General features: G+C 42.0%; 1 long non-coding RNA gene across 1 annotated transcript; it reads left to right on the forward strand.

The window, feature by feature from the left end:
- The first annotated feature begins 13 nt into the window (after positions 1-13).
- LOC109028103 (uncharacterized) lies at positions 14-12,660 on the forward strand. Its single transcript, XR_010135036.1, has 2 exons — positions 14-140; positions 12,326-12,660. It is a non-coding gene; the product is annotated as an uncharacterized lncRNA (long non-coding RNA).
- The last annotated feature ends 1,149 nt before the right edge of the window (positions 12,661-13,809 follow it).

Genomic DNA, 13,809 nt, shown 5'->3' on the forward strand with positions numbered 1-13,809 from the left:
CCAGTGGCGGGCCCTGTGATAACCACTTGGCATGTATAATTCCATGAGCCTGTTGCCACAACCCTGTAAGGTGGTGCCTTGGTCATTCCCTTTTGCCAATGAGGAAGCAGGCTCCTTGCTCGTGATGGCAGAGTCAGGAGGTAAGAGTCTGACTCCAGCCTAGCCGACTGTGGCTCTAAAAGCTTCCTGCGGGGTTTTGTGCAAATAACCCATGCTCGGGAGCGAGGCCCTGGGAAGGAGTATCTCGCTTCTTTGGGTCAGGGCACCATCATATCTGGAGACAATGGCGGGACTAGTCTATTCGTTGAATACCTAGTGTTAACCGAAAAGTGACTGATGCAGGTCTCGTTCAATAGAGGTTTATTTAAGCAAGGTTGAGGACGCACCCGAAGGGAAAAACACAAGTCACAGGAGCATCTGTGACTTGTACATTTTCCAAAGGTTTGGGGAACTTCAGTATTAAGAGTTTTAAGAGAAAAGGTTTTCACTATGCACACATACATGAATTGCTTGTAACAGCGTAATGTGTAAACTTTCCCAGAGATGCTTAGGGAATCGTTTAGGGCCCTGGCTGTCCCTGAGAGCTAAAATAGTCTGGGAGGAATCACTTAAGAGATGGTGACCTCCTACTAGTTAGTGCAAATCAGACCTTGCTTGAAGTGAAAGAAAGTGGTGGGTAAGGTGTTGAATTCAAAGGATCTGAGCAGACATTTTTTTTCAATTCTTGGGTAAAATGATATGAAAATACCAGAGTAGGGCATCCCAGGAGTCTGAGCAGTGCTTTCGTTGGTGGTGGAAAGATTGGTTCATGTGACCTACTTCTTCACTAGCCTCTTTTACATTTGAATGCATAGGAATTCGGTGGAATGAAATCCTGAATGTGACAGTGGTTGCCTGATAAGAAGTTATTATTGAAGAGAATCAACCATTGTAGTTGCTCTATTAAATGGGAAACATTCCCTACAACTAGAAGCAGTGTCAACTAGAACCCTGACATTTACATCAGACAGGCATGGCTGGGAATCCCAACTCTCTTCAGAACTTTGTGACCTAAGGCAATTTACCTAATTTCTCTGAGTACAACTTCCTTATCGATAAAAAAGCACATAAGACCTACATTCTTAAGATGTACATTCCAAAATGCATGGCTGCTTAATAAATGGCAGCAGTTCTTTTTGTTTTTATGTATTAATCATTATGAATTTAATTTCCAATTAGTGATATGAAATTATTGCCATTAATTTGATATTCTGGCAGGGAGCTGGACCTGTGTTCCTCTCATAAGATAAAATGATGATAGTTTTTATTAATTCATTCTTTAAAATTATGTTAATATGTTTTTCTAAAGTAAGAAATTTTCTGTACCTTTTCAAAAAACGATTGAAGCTGGCTTAATCATTCATCTGGTAGCAGGAAAAAAATATTCTTTATCAGGTAAAAAAATGAACAGTTATAATAAATTTCAAAAGTTCTGTTCATGAGAACAGAATCAGCTAAAATTGATTCTGTTCTCTTGGACACTGTACTCTTGATTATATTGCTCATATATTGTGTTTCATGGCATGAAATGAGAATTTTATTTACTAAATCATAGTTCATATTATAGAATCATGTATGAACTTTTTTCCTTTTCTTTTCCTCTCTTCTTCTCTTCTTTTTTATTCAATAAAGAGCACAGTGACAGCCAGGTGCAGCGGCTCACGCCTGTAATGCCGACACTTTGGGAGGCCGAGGTGGGCAGATCACCTGAGGTCAGGAGTTCGAGACCAGCCTGGCCAACATGGCGAAACCCCGTCTCTACTAAAAGTACAAAAAAATTAGCCGGGCATGGTGGCAGGCGCCTGTAATCCCAGCTACTCTGGAGGCTGAGACAGGACAATCGCTTGAACCCAGGAGGCGGAGGTTGCAGTGAGCGGAGATCATGCCACTGCACTCCAGAGTGAGACTCTCGTCTCAAAAAAAAAAAAAAAAAAGGAACACAGTCACTTCCAGACATTCCAAAAACTGAAAATGTGGCCTTGCTTTCGGTCCTTATTCTTATTACTGTGACTTTCTAACAGATTTTCCTGCTTTTCATCCCCCTTCCCACTGCCCCTCCATCTCTATACCACAGTCAGATTAATTTTCTGAACATTAAGTTCTCTAATGACATTACACTATGCTCACAGGTCATCAACCCCTCCCTCTCCTGTCAAAGCTCATACTCAAACCTCTGCTGGTTTCTGGTTTTCTGTGCTTTGTGTCCATTCTGCCTTTCCAGGTCCTGAGTACTCTTCACACACATGATAGCCAAACCTACAGATGGCCCCGTCCTTCCCTACTTTCATGCTTGTGTGGCCAGGCATGTTTAATTTCAGCCATCATTTACACATTATTATTATTATTATTATTTGAAATGGAGTCTCGCTCTGTCACCCAGGCTGGAGTGCAGTGGCACGATCTCGGCTCACTTCTGCCTTCTGGGTTCAAGCGATTCTCATGCCTCAGCCTCCCGAGTAGCTGGAATTACAGGTGTGTGCCCCCATGCCCAGCTAATGTTTGTACGTTTAGTAAAGACGGGTTTTCGCCATGTTGGCCAGGCTGTTCCCGAACTCCTGATCTCAGGTGATGGTGATCTGCCCACCTCGGCCTCCTAAAGTGCTGGGATTACAGGTGTGAGCCACCGTGCCCAGCCCACATATAAATTAGAAAAGTTTTCATTAACATTTTCGTTTTTCGTCTTTTAAAAAAAAATCAGGATATCTATCAACATGGGACTCATATTTCTGGATAGCAGCAGTAGGCTGGAGTTGCTAATGGTTTCTTCATAGTTCTCTTCAGGTCTGTGCCAGGCTCTCTCAATATGGAAACTTATATTATTCTTCAGTTCTGGGAAGTTTTATTATATGATTTCTTTGATAAGATCCCCTCACCGCTATCCCATCCCAGATTTTTCTTTCTTTCTTTCCTTATTTTCTTTCTTTTCTTTTTCTTTCATTCTTTTCAGACAGGGTCTCACTCTGTTGCCCAGGCTTGAGTGCAGTGGCTCCATCTCAGCTTGCTGTAACTTCTGCCTCCCAGGCTCAAGCTGTCTTTTCACCTCAGCCTCCTAAGTAGCTGGGACTACAGGCACGGGAACCACCATGCCTGGCTAATTTTTGTATTTTTTTGTAGAGATGGGGTTTTGCAATGTTGGCCAGGCTGGTCTCGAACTCTGTGACTCAAGTGATCCGCCTGCCTCAGCCTCCCCTAAGTGCAGGGATTACAGGCATGAGCTACAGTGCCTGGCCTGTTCTATATTTTGGAAATCTACTTTTTATACTTTCTTATATAGACAAGTAAGTTTCAGTATCAGATATTTGGTTTTAGCAAGATAAAGAAAATGATAGAAAAAGTGAGGCAAAATGTTAGCAATTGGTACATCTAGGTAAAGTGAATAAAGATCAGGGAAACTCAAAGCCTAGGTACAAGAAGTGAGTGATGGCTCTAGGGCAAGTATCAGGTTGATTGAGCAGCTAAGCTGGTAGTTCCCTCGTGTCCAGCTATAATAAGCTAGCAGTAACTTTGTAAGCTAAAGCAGTGTGGGAAATGGTCTTGGATAGGCTGAGAAATGCGCCCCCTCCCCACCTTGCAGCTAGTGAATCATGCAGCGCTGGGGAGCATCAGCTGCCAGAAGACAAACTACCACCAAACCTCCCTATTCAAGGTATGGCCTTACTCCCTCCCCACAGTCTCTGGAGTTAGGGAGAGAACACAGAACAGCTGGTGCACAGGGCTTCTCAAATATAAAGCTGAAGAGAGAATCATCATTTGTGTACATCCAACAGCACAAAATCGAGACATCTAAAATCATCAAATAGAAGAGTTAGCACCCAAGGAGGCAGAATAGAGCAAAAACCACATGACTTTATGGTAAATACACTATCTTCACAGTGATGGGAGATAATTCTTAGAAAAGAGTCAATCAGAGATCAGAGATCATTTCCCAGCTTCCCAAATGTCGGTCCCATTTGGAATGACATATTTAGTATTTGGCAGCCTCTCCTTAGGTCTTTCACTCCTAGAGTAAGAATTACTAGGCCAGGTATGGTAGCTCACGCCTGTTTTCCCAACACTTTAGGAGGCCAAGGCAGAAGAATTGCCTGAGCCCAGGAGTTCAGGACCAGCCTGAGCAACAGGGAGACTCCCTGTACAAAAATAAAAAAGAATTATTATAGTAGAAAAGGCCAAATAGAAGCACTGAAATTGACTCCATGCAGAAATTAAAAACAGCATCACATAACAGAGGTAATGGCAAAAATTAATGCTACCCTTAAAGATTTAAAGAATGCAGAGATAGTGGTTCCTCTTATACCTGCATTTAATTCACCTGTCTGGCCCCTGCAACTGCTGTGATGAATGTAGTGTCTTTCCTAAGACAGTTTAGCATGGTTTACGGTTTTTGTATCTGTTATGTTTGACCTCATCTCTCCCACCTTTTTTACTTTCTCTATGTATAGGCATATTTGTTTTGTTGCTTATTTTCTTCATTATCTTTCATTGGATTGCTTTTGTTTGATTTTTTTCCTCCAGCAGTTTGGAACATATATACCCTAACCAAACTCATCTACTACTTTCCCTTTTCCTCTTCAATGTTTCTTTGTAGCATTGGGCACACTGGCTTTCTTTTCTTTTTCTTTTTTTTTTAGGTTTTTATTTATATCATATTGCCTCCTGCCGTACAGTGCTCTGTCTGGCGTTTTCTTCCCTATGTTCTTTATCTGGGTAACACCTATTCACTCTCTAGCCAATAACACTGTCTGATAGAATTTACTGAGATGTTGGAAATGTTCTATAGCTCCACAGTTGAAGTGGTAACTACTAGCCCCATGTGGCTTTTGAGTGCTTGAAATATGGACAGTGAGAATGAGAAACTGAATTTTAAATTGTATTCAATTTTATTTAATTTAAATTTAAACATCCACCTGTGGCTAGTGGCTACTGTATTGGAACACTCAGCTCTAAATCAGTAGTTGCTTCTCAGAAATCTTTCTCTGATCTCCCTGATCAGGTCAAATCTCTCTAATATAGGCTCACATGGTAGAAAATCTTCTCGTTTTTAGTTTTAAGTAAATTGCAATTTTATATTTATTTGTGTGATTACTTAATGTCTTTTTTGTCAGACTATAGACTTCAATAAGATAAAATTTTGGTTATCATTAAGCAAATGCCCAGCATGTAGTAGATCATGATATATATTTGTTGAACAATTTGCTGAATGAATGAATGAATTATAACAATGCTTTACCTCTAAGGAGAGGAGTAGAAGGGTAGATAAAAAGGGATTGCTTATTTATCTTTATATATCTTAACACAGAGAACATATTCATGCATTAAATATGTGTGATTAAAAACATTAAAAATATTTTCCTCAGCTTTACAAAACCCAATGTACAAACAATAACTTCAAATGAGCAGGCAATAAATCACACATGAATAAAAAGAAAGAAAAAAGGAAAGAAGGGAGTGAAAAGGAGAAGGAAAGAGTTGATAATTCTATTTTGTGACACAGATTAAAGGGGGACAAGAATAGAAGCAAGGAGACCTGCTAAGAGGCCAAATGAGTGATGAAGGTGGCTGGATTTAAGAAGTAATTAGGGCTGGCCATGGTGGTTCTTGCCTGTAATGCCAGCACTTTGGGAGGCCCAGGCAGGAAGACTGCTTGAGGCCAGGAGTTTGAGACCAGCCTGAACAACGTAGTGAGATCCCCATCTCTACAAAAAAAACTTTTAAATACAATAAAAATTAGTTGTTGTGGTGGCACATGCCTGCAGTCCCAGCTACTCAGGAGGCTAAGGCAGGAGGATCACTTGATCCCAGGTGCTTGAGACTGCAATGAGCTATGATTGCACCACTACACTCCACCTTGAGCAACAGAGTGAGACCCTATTTCTTTTTTTATTTTATTTATTTTTTTTTTGAGATGGAGTCTTGCTCTGTCGCCCAGGCTGGAGTGCAGTGGCATGATCTCGACTCACTGCAACCTCCGCCTCCTAGGTTCAAGCGATTCCCTTGCCTCAGCCTCCCAAGTAGCTGGGATTACAGGCGTCTGCCACCATGCCCGGCTAATTTTTTTTGTATTTTTAGTAGAGATAGGGTTTCACCATGTTGGCCAGGCTGGTCTTGAACTCCTGACCTCAAGTGATCCACCCGCCTCGGCATCCCAAAGTGGTGGGATTACAGGCACGAGCCACCACACCCAGTCCCTATTTCAAAATAATAATAATAATAATAATTTGGAGATAGCATGGACAACAGTGAACTTGGAGTTTGAATTAAGGTCTTAACAGAAGCTAAAATATAAAGCTTTAAAGTGTACATATATTGTAGTTATGAGAGTGCCTATGATTGCTGGGCGCGGTGGCGCGTGCCTGTAGTCCCAGCTACTCAGGAGGCTGAGGCTGGAGGATCCCTTGAGTCCAGGAGTTCTGGGCTGTAGTGCACTATAGCGATCAGGTGTCCGCACTAAGTTCGGCATCAATATGGTGACCTCCCGGGAGCGGGGAACCACCAGGTTGCCTAAGGAGGGGTGAACCCAGGTCGGAGAGTGCCTATGATTGAGATCATCCAGGGACAGTGTGATGTGTAACTGATAAAAGGGCTGAAGTTAAAGCCTCACTAACATTTGAGGTGGAAGCCTTGAAAGAAGTATCTGCCAGAGGAAAGAATTGCAAGCAATTGGAGAAATAGAATAAAGCAGTGTCTTGGAAACTGTATTACTTTGTTTCAAATAAGCAAGTTCTGGTTTACAGCAAGATTCATTTCATTCTATGAAAAATAGAGTAGCTTAAATTTTAATTTCACATCTTTTGTTAAACTTCCAACATTTTGCTTATAAAACAATCAGGCTTTTCCCCCCACTAGATGGCAGTATTATTTAATGTTTTATAGAGCAGCCTGCTTTGCCTTTTTTTTCTTCCACTGCCTTAGAAAAGGAAAGTGAAGGAATATTTACTCAATTATTTACTGAGTTAAGCACTTAACTGAGTACCCTGTATAGGCCGGGTGCGGTGACTCACGCCTGTAATCCCAGCACTTTGGAGGCTGAGGCAGACAGATCACGAGGTCAGGAGATCGAGACCATCCTGGCTAACATGGTGAAACCGTCTCTACTTAAAATACAAAAAAAAAAAAAAATTAGCCGGGCGCGGTGGTGGGCGCCTGTAGTCCCAGCTACTCGGGAGGCTGAGGCAGGAGAATGGCGTGAACCCAGGAGGCAGAGTTTGCAGTGAGCGGAGATCGGGCCACTGCACTCCAGCCTGGGCGACAGAGCAAGACTCCGTCTCAAAACAAACAAACAAACAAACACAACTGAGTACCCTCTATGTGCTACCTCATGCAGTCCCTGCAATAATGTAAGTCAGAATCTTGGCATTTCTCTGTTCAAAATGCTTCAATGGATTCTCATCTCCTTTAGAATAAAACCCAAAGTCCTTACCAAGGCCAATAAGACCTTACGCAATCTCCATTGCCCCCACACCCCATAACCCATACCTTCCCACTCTCTAAATTTACAGAACACACTTTTACCTCAGGCCTCCTTTGTTTTTTTAATCAACCTTTTTGAGGTATAAATTAAGTAAAATAAACTGCATCTGTTTAAAGTATACAATTTAATCTTTTGGCACACGTACACACTGATACCTTCTCTTTCTTAGAGGCAGGAGAAAACTTTTGGGGGGTGATGAGAATATTCTGCATATTTGGTTTTTAATATTGCGCACATTCTCATCACCCCCAAAAGTTTTCTCCTGCCCTAAGTAAGAGAAAGAGAAGGAATATTTATGAAATACTAATTTCTATTTACTTTGTGTTTGCTTTACTCTTCTTTTTCTAGATTCGTATCATTGTGTTAGACCTTTCTTTTCTAATATAAATACTTTAAACTATTAATTTTCCTCTAAGATCTGCTCTAGTTACATCCCACAAATGTAGAGATGTAACTGAAGTATTGGAGAGTTATCTTTCTTTTATTTATTTATTTTTTTTTGGAGACAGACTCTCGCTCTGTCACACAGGCTGGAGTGCAGTGGCACAACCTCAGCTCGCTGCAACCTCCGCCTCCTGGGTTCAAGCAATTCTCCTTCCTCAGCGTCCCAAGTAGCTGGGATTACAGGTGCCTGCCACCATGCCCGGCTAATTTTTGTATTTTTAGTAGAGACAGGTTTCACCATATTGGCCAGGCTGGTCTTGAACTCCTGACTTCAGGTGATCCGCCCGTCTTGGTCTCCCAAAGTGCTGGGATTAAATAAAATAAAGACAGCATTACTTCCAATGTTATACTTGTAATACTGTTTTTGTATTTGTTTTGGGATATTAAGACTTTATTATGACAACCTGCAAAGTTTTGACCTTTTGTTTTCAGTGCCTCTGTTGAGAGAACTCTTGTGGCCCTTTATCAAGCAAAACTTTCCAGTAAGCACACATATTTATATCAAGCTCAATGATTTTCCAGGTCATCTATTGTGATGGACAAAAGTAAAGATGTTTGATAACTTCTTCATCAATGGTATTTTTCATTTGAGAACAAAATAATATTTTAATGTTGCAAGGCACTGAATAAATACATTTTCTGTGCCTAGAACTGGGCTGGACCCCACAAAGAGAGAAAGGAGGATGACAAAGGTGCCATGCTTATTTATAATTTAGGAGGAGAGAGAAGACATACACTCAAGAAACAAAATCTATTCCATGCTGTATTGGAGTATGCTAACTGATGGTTAGCATATAATATGATGCTAACTGATGGTTAGAGTATAATATGATGCTAACTGAGGAGTATGACAGTGCAGGAGTCATAGCAGGTTGATCTCAGAGAACCGCCATCATCTCCCTTCCTTTTTTTTTTTTTGAGATGGAGTCTCACTATGTTGCCCAGGATGGCCTGGAATTCCTGGTTTAAGTGATCCTCCCGCCTCAACCTCCCAAGTAGCTTACCACTGTGCCTGGCTCCCCTTTATTTGACGTAGTTATAAAGCACTAGCTGATTATCCAGGCCCGTAGGGGGATGGAACTAATACCATGTACAGCACTTGCAAAGCTCCTTCGGATTTCTCATTCAATCCTGTGAAGTTGATGTTACCATCACATTCATGGTCTGAAACAGCCAATAGTGAAGACAGTCGGGGCTCTCAGTGGCTGGGCAGCCTGGAGGTAGTAACACCTACATCACAGGGTTGTGATGAGGCCAGTAAAGCACATAGAACAGAGCGACTGGCCTGTGGGAAGAGCTTGGGATTCAGTGATCTGTCTCTATGGAGAGGCAGTAGAATGGAGGAACTTCCAGCGGGGCCTCTAAAGCCAGAGTGGCTGGGTTCAAACCCAACCTCTATAATTTACTCTACTACAGAAGACTTGCCTAGTCCTCTCTGGGCCTCAGTTTCTTCATCTGAAAATGGGAAGGAAAATAGCCAACTCACAGGGTTATTTTGAGATATAAATGTAATACTTTTTGAACATGACACATAGCAAGAGCTCAATAAATATAACCTTATTGTAATTCCACCTAAAAAATTATCAATCCCATCTAATTTAATGTCTCCTTTAAAAATGACAGATATGTGGCCGGGTGCGGTGGCTCATGCCTGTAATCCCAGCACTTTGGGAGGCTGAGGTGGGCAGATCACCTGAGGTCAGGAGTGCGAGACCAGCCTGGCAAACATGGTGAAACCCTGTCTCTACTAAAAATACAAAAATCAGCTGGGTGTGGTGGTGGGAGCCTGTAATCCCAGCTACTTGGGAGGCTGAGGCACAAGAATCACTTGAACCCAGTAGGCGGAGTTTGCAGTGAGCCAAGATTGTGCGACTGCACTACATACAGCCTGGGTGACAGAGAGAGATTGTGTCTCAATAAATAAATAAATAAATAAAAACAGATATGTAACTCTCATTTTCTTTTGTTGTCATTAAATTAATAGATAACCTTGCTGTGTATGTAATTTGAAAAATCAATATAATGCCCTTAATAGAGTATTAAAAAAGAGAAATTATGTGTAATAATGTATATTTCAGTATTTAAATTATTACAGTAGAAGGCCTAATGAGATAGTTGTAGTCAGATGTTTACAACTACTCATAATGAATAATTTTAGAGTAAGAAAATTAAGACAATATTTAGCTGAATATTGCCATCAATTCTTTTTTATACTTGGCATTTTAAACTTTGGCTAAGTAATATATTCCTATTCAACACACACCTAGAATTACCCCACATGTGAGAGCTCCAAATGCAGACTGAAGTTGTGTTATACTGGAGGTGTGTATGCCACACAAATGGCACAAAAGAGGAGTAATTTTATGCAGTGATAAACCTTTCTTAGTAATATTTTAAATAGAACAATCTTTTCTCAATGTACACAATAGTTACATTCCTGACCATTGAGGATTATACGCTAATTTTTTTTTTTTTTTTTTTTTTGAGACAGGGTCTCACTCTGTCACCCAGGTTAGAGTGCAGTGGTGCGATCTCAGCTCACTGCAACCTCTGCCTCCCAGGCTCAAGTAATCCTCCCACTCAGCCTTCCAAGTAGCTGGGACCACAGGCATGCACCACCACACCCGGCTAATTTTTTGTATTTTTTCTTGAGGTTTCACCATGTTGGCCAGGCTGGACTCAAACTCCTAAGCTCAGGCGATCCACCCTCCTCAGGCTCCCAAAGTGCTGGGATTACAGGTCTGAGTTACCGAGCCCAGCCTACCTACTAAAATTGTGACAAAAATACCTCATAAGAAAAACATTCAGGATTTGGAACAACCCAATTTTTTTGTGAGTTGTTGTCCCAAACAAGTGAGAATATCTAGCATTCCTAGTCTTTGATCACTAAACCCAGTAACATTCCCAATAATATGACACACCACAGCCTCCACCTCAAAGTTCCCAACAAACCCTCGTGGGGGGTGACCCTTTTTCTGTAGGAGACCTACAAGCATTTCGTGTCATTGCGAAAGCAATCACTAGGTGGCAGCATATATCAAGGTACTCAAGACCATGCGGGAACCAAGGTTAAGATTAATAAGACTTCCTGGGAGGTGAGCAGGGTTGGAAATGAAGGACAAGAGGATTTCAGTTTTATTTGTAATGTTTTATTTCTATCACTACAAAAAGATGACTCAAATATGACAAAAATATTAAAAATGGGTGTGAATGACAAAAGCCACGGAAATTGTACTTTTCTCTGTTTTTACATTTATTTATTTATTTATTTAGAAACAGAGTCTCCCTCTGTCGCTCAGACTGGAGTGCAGTGGTGCGATCTGGGCTCACTGCAATCTCTGCCTCCTAGGTTCCAGCGATTCTCCTGCCTCAGCCTCTGGAGTAGCTGGGATTACAGGTGTGTGCCACCATACGCGGCTAATTTTTGTATTTTTATTAGAGACGGATTTCACCATGTTGGCCAGGCTGGTCTTGAACTCCCGACCTCAGGTGATCCACCTACCTTGGCCTCCCAAAGTGCTGGGATTACAGGCGTGAGTCGCTGTGCCCGGCTTTTTACATTTATTTTTAAAAGATCTACAAACAGAAAGATCTGCACAGAATATTGCTAAATTATCAATCTTCCATTCACAAAGAGAATAAAAATTATGGTAGCTAAAGAATCAGGACTTCCATTAATGGTTAAGAGCAATTTAAATCTTCTGTAAGAAGATGTACATTTGGGACGAGCGCTGTGGCTCACGCCTGTAATCCCAGCACTTTGGGAGGCCGAAGTGGGTGGATCACCTGAAGTCAGTAGTTCAAGACCCATCTGGCCACATGGTGAAACCTTGTCTCTACTAAAAATACAAAAATTAGCCGGACATGGTGGCACACACCTGTAATCCCAGCTACTCGGGAGGCTGAGGCAGGAGAATCACTTGAACTCAGCAGGCGGAGGTTGCAGTGTGCCAAGATTGCGCCATTGCACTCCAACCTGGGCAACAAGAGTGAAACTCAGTCTCAAAGAAGAAGAAAAAGATGTACATTTGTAGGAAAGAGTGAAACTGCTTTTGTAAAATTATGACTGAGACAGCGAAAGACTTCTAACTTAACCAGCTCTGTCTTGCTTCTAACATCCAAGCTGTCCTTGTTCATTCCTGGGCATTGGCTGAAATAATTTGGGGAGAAACTTAGTTTATAGTTTAAACCAAAGACAATAACAGCCCCTTCGCAAAGCAGACCTCCTTCTTGCCTGGGGACTAGATTGCCTCTGTAGGACTAACATTAGCCACAAGATTAGAAATTATAGTTTAGGGATTATGCAGCTGGAGGCTACAAGATTCCAACCCTCCCTAAACTGCTCCTAAGATCAGTGCTTGTGATATTTTGCAGAGCCTGAACTTGATGGATCAGCTGGCACCACCCAGATCGATTAATTGGCTCATCTGATCTGGGGGCCCCCCCGACCCAGGAACTGACTCAGCACAAGGAGACAGCTCCGACTCTCCATGATTTCATCCCTGACCAATCAGCACTCCTGGCTCACTGGCTCCCCACCCACCAAGTTGTCCTGAAACACTCTGCTCACCCAATGCTTGGGGAGAGTGATTTGAGTAATAATAAAACTCTGGTCTTCTGGTTCTAGATCCTTGAGGAATCGCCACACTGTCTGCCACAATGGTTGAACTAATTTACACCCCCACCAACAGTATAAATAAAAACAAAACAAAACAAAAAAGTGTTCCTATTTCTCCACATCGTCTCCAGCATGTGTTGTTTCCAGACTTTTTAATGACCGCTATTCTAACTGGTGTGAGATGGTATCTCATTGTGGTTTTGATTTGCATTTGTCTAATGACCAGCGATGATGAGCTTTTCCTCATATGTCTGTTGGCTGCATAATACCATTTGACCCAGCAATCCCATTACTGGGTATATACCCAAAGGATTATAACTCATTCCACTATAAAGACACATGCGCACGTATGTTTATTGCAGCACTATTCACAATAGCAAAGCCTTGGAACCAACCCAAATGCCCATCAATGATAGACTGGATAAAGAAAATGTGGCACATATACACCACAGAACACTATGCAGCCATAAAAAAGGATGAGTTCTTGTCCTTTGCAGGGACATGGATGAAGCTGGAAACCATCATTTTCAGCAAACTAACACAGGAACAGAAAACCAAACACCACATGTTCTCACTCATAAGAGGGAGTTGAACAATGAAAACGCATGGACCCGGGAAGGGGAACATCAAACACCAGGGCCTGTCGGTGGGTGGGGGGCTGGGGAGGGATAGCATTAGGAGAAATACCTAATGTAGATGACCAGTTAATGGGTGCAGTGAACCACCATGGCACATGTATACCTATGTAACAAACCTGCACGTTCTGCACATGTATTCCAGAACTTAAAGTATAATTAAAAACAAACAAACAAACAACAACAACAAAAAACCTCTGGTCTCCAGCACAGCCGGCTCTGCGTGAATTACTCTTTCTCTATTGCAATTCCCCTGTCTTGATGAATCGGCTCTTTCTAGGCAGTGGGCAAGGTGAACCCCTTGGGCGATAAATAGCAATAAACTGCTTGGAGAAGTGCAGGAAAATAGCCCAGAGAAGGTGGCATTTCAGTTAGCCTTTAAAATCAGGTAGGATGGCCGGGCACAGTGGCTCATGCCTGTAATCCTAGCACTTTGGGAGGCTGGTGGGAAGGTCACCTGAGGTCAGGAGTTCGAGACCAGCCTGACCAACATGGTGAGATCCCCGTCTCTACTAAAAATACAAACAAATTAGCCAGGCCTGGTGGCACATGCCTGTAATCCCAGCCACCCAGAAGGCTGAGGCAGGAGAATTGCTGGAACCCGG

The sequence above is a fragment of the Gorilla gorilla genome, chromosome 7 (genome assembly GCF_029281585.2).
Source record: "Gorilla gorilla gorilla isolate KB3781 chromosome 7, NHGRI_mGorGor1-v2.1_pri, whole genome shotgun sequence".
NCBI classification, from domain to species: Eukaryota; Metazoa; Chordata; class Mammalia; order Primates; family Hominidae; genus Gorilla; species Gorilla gorilla.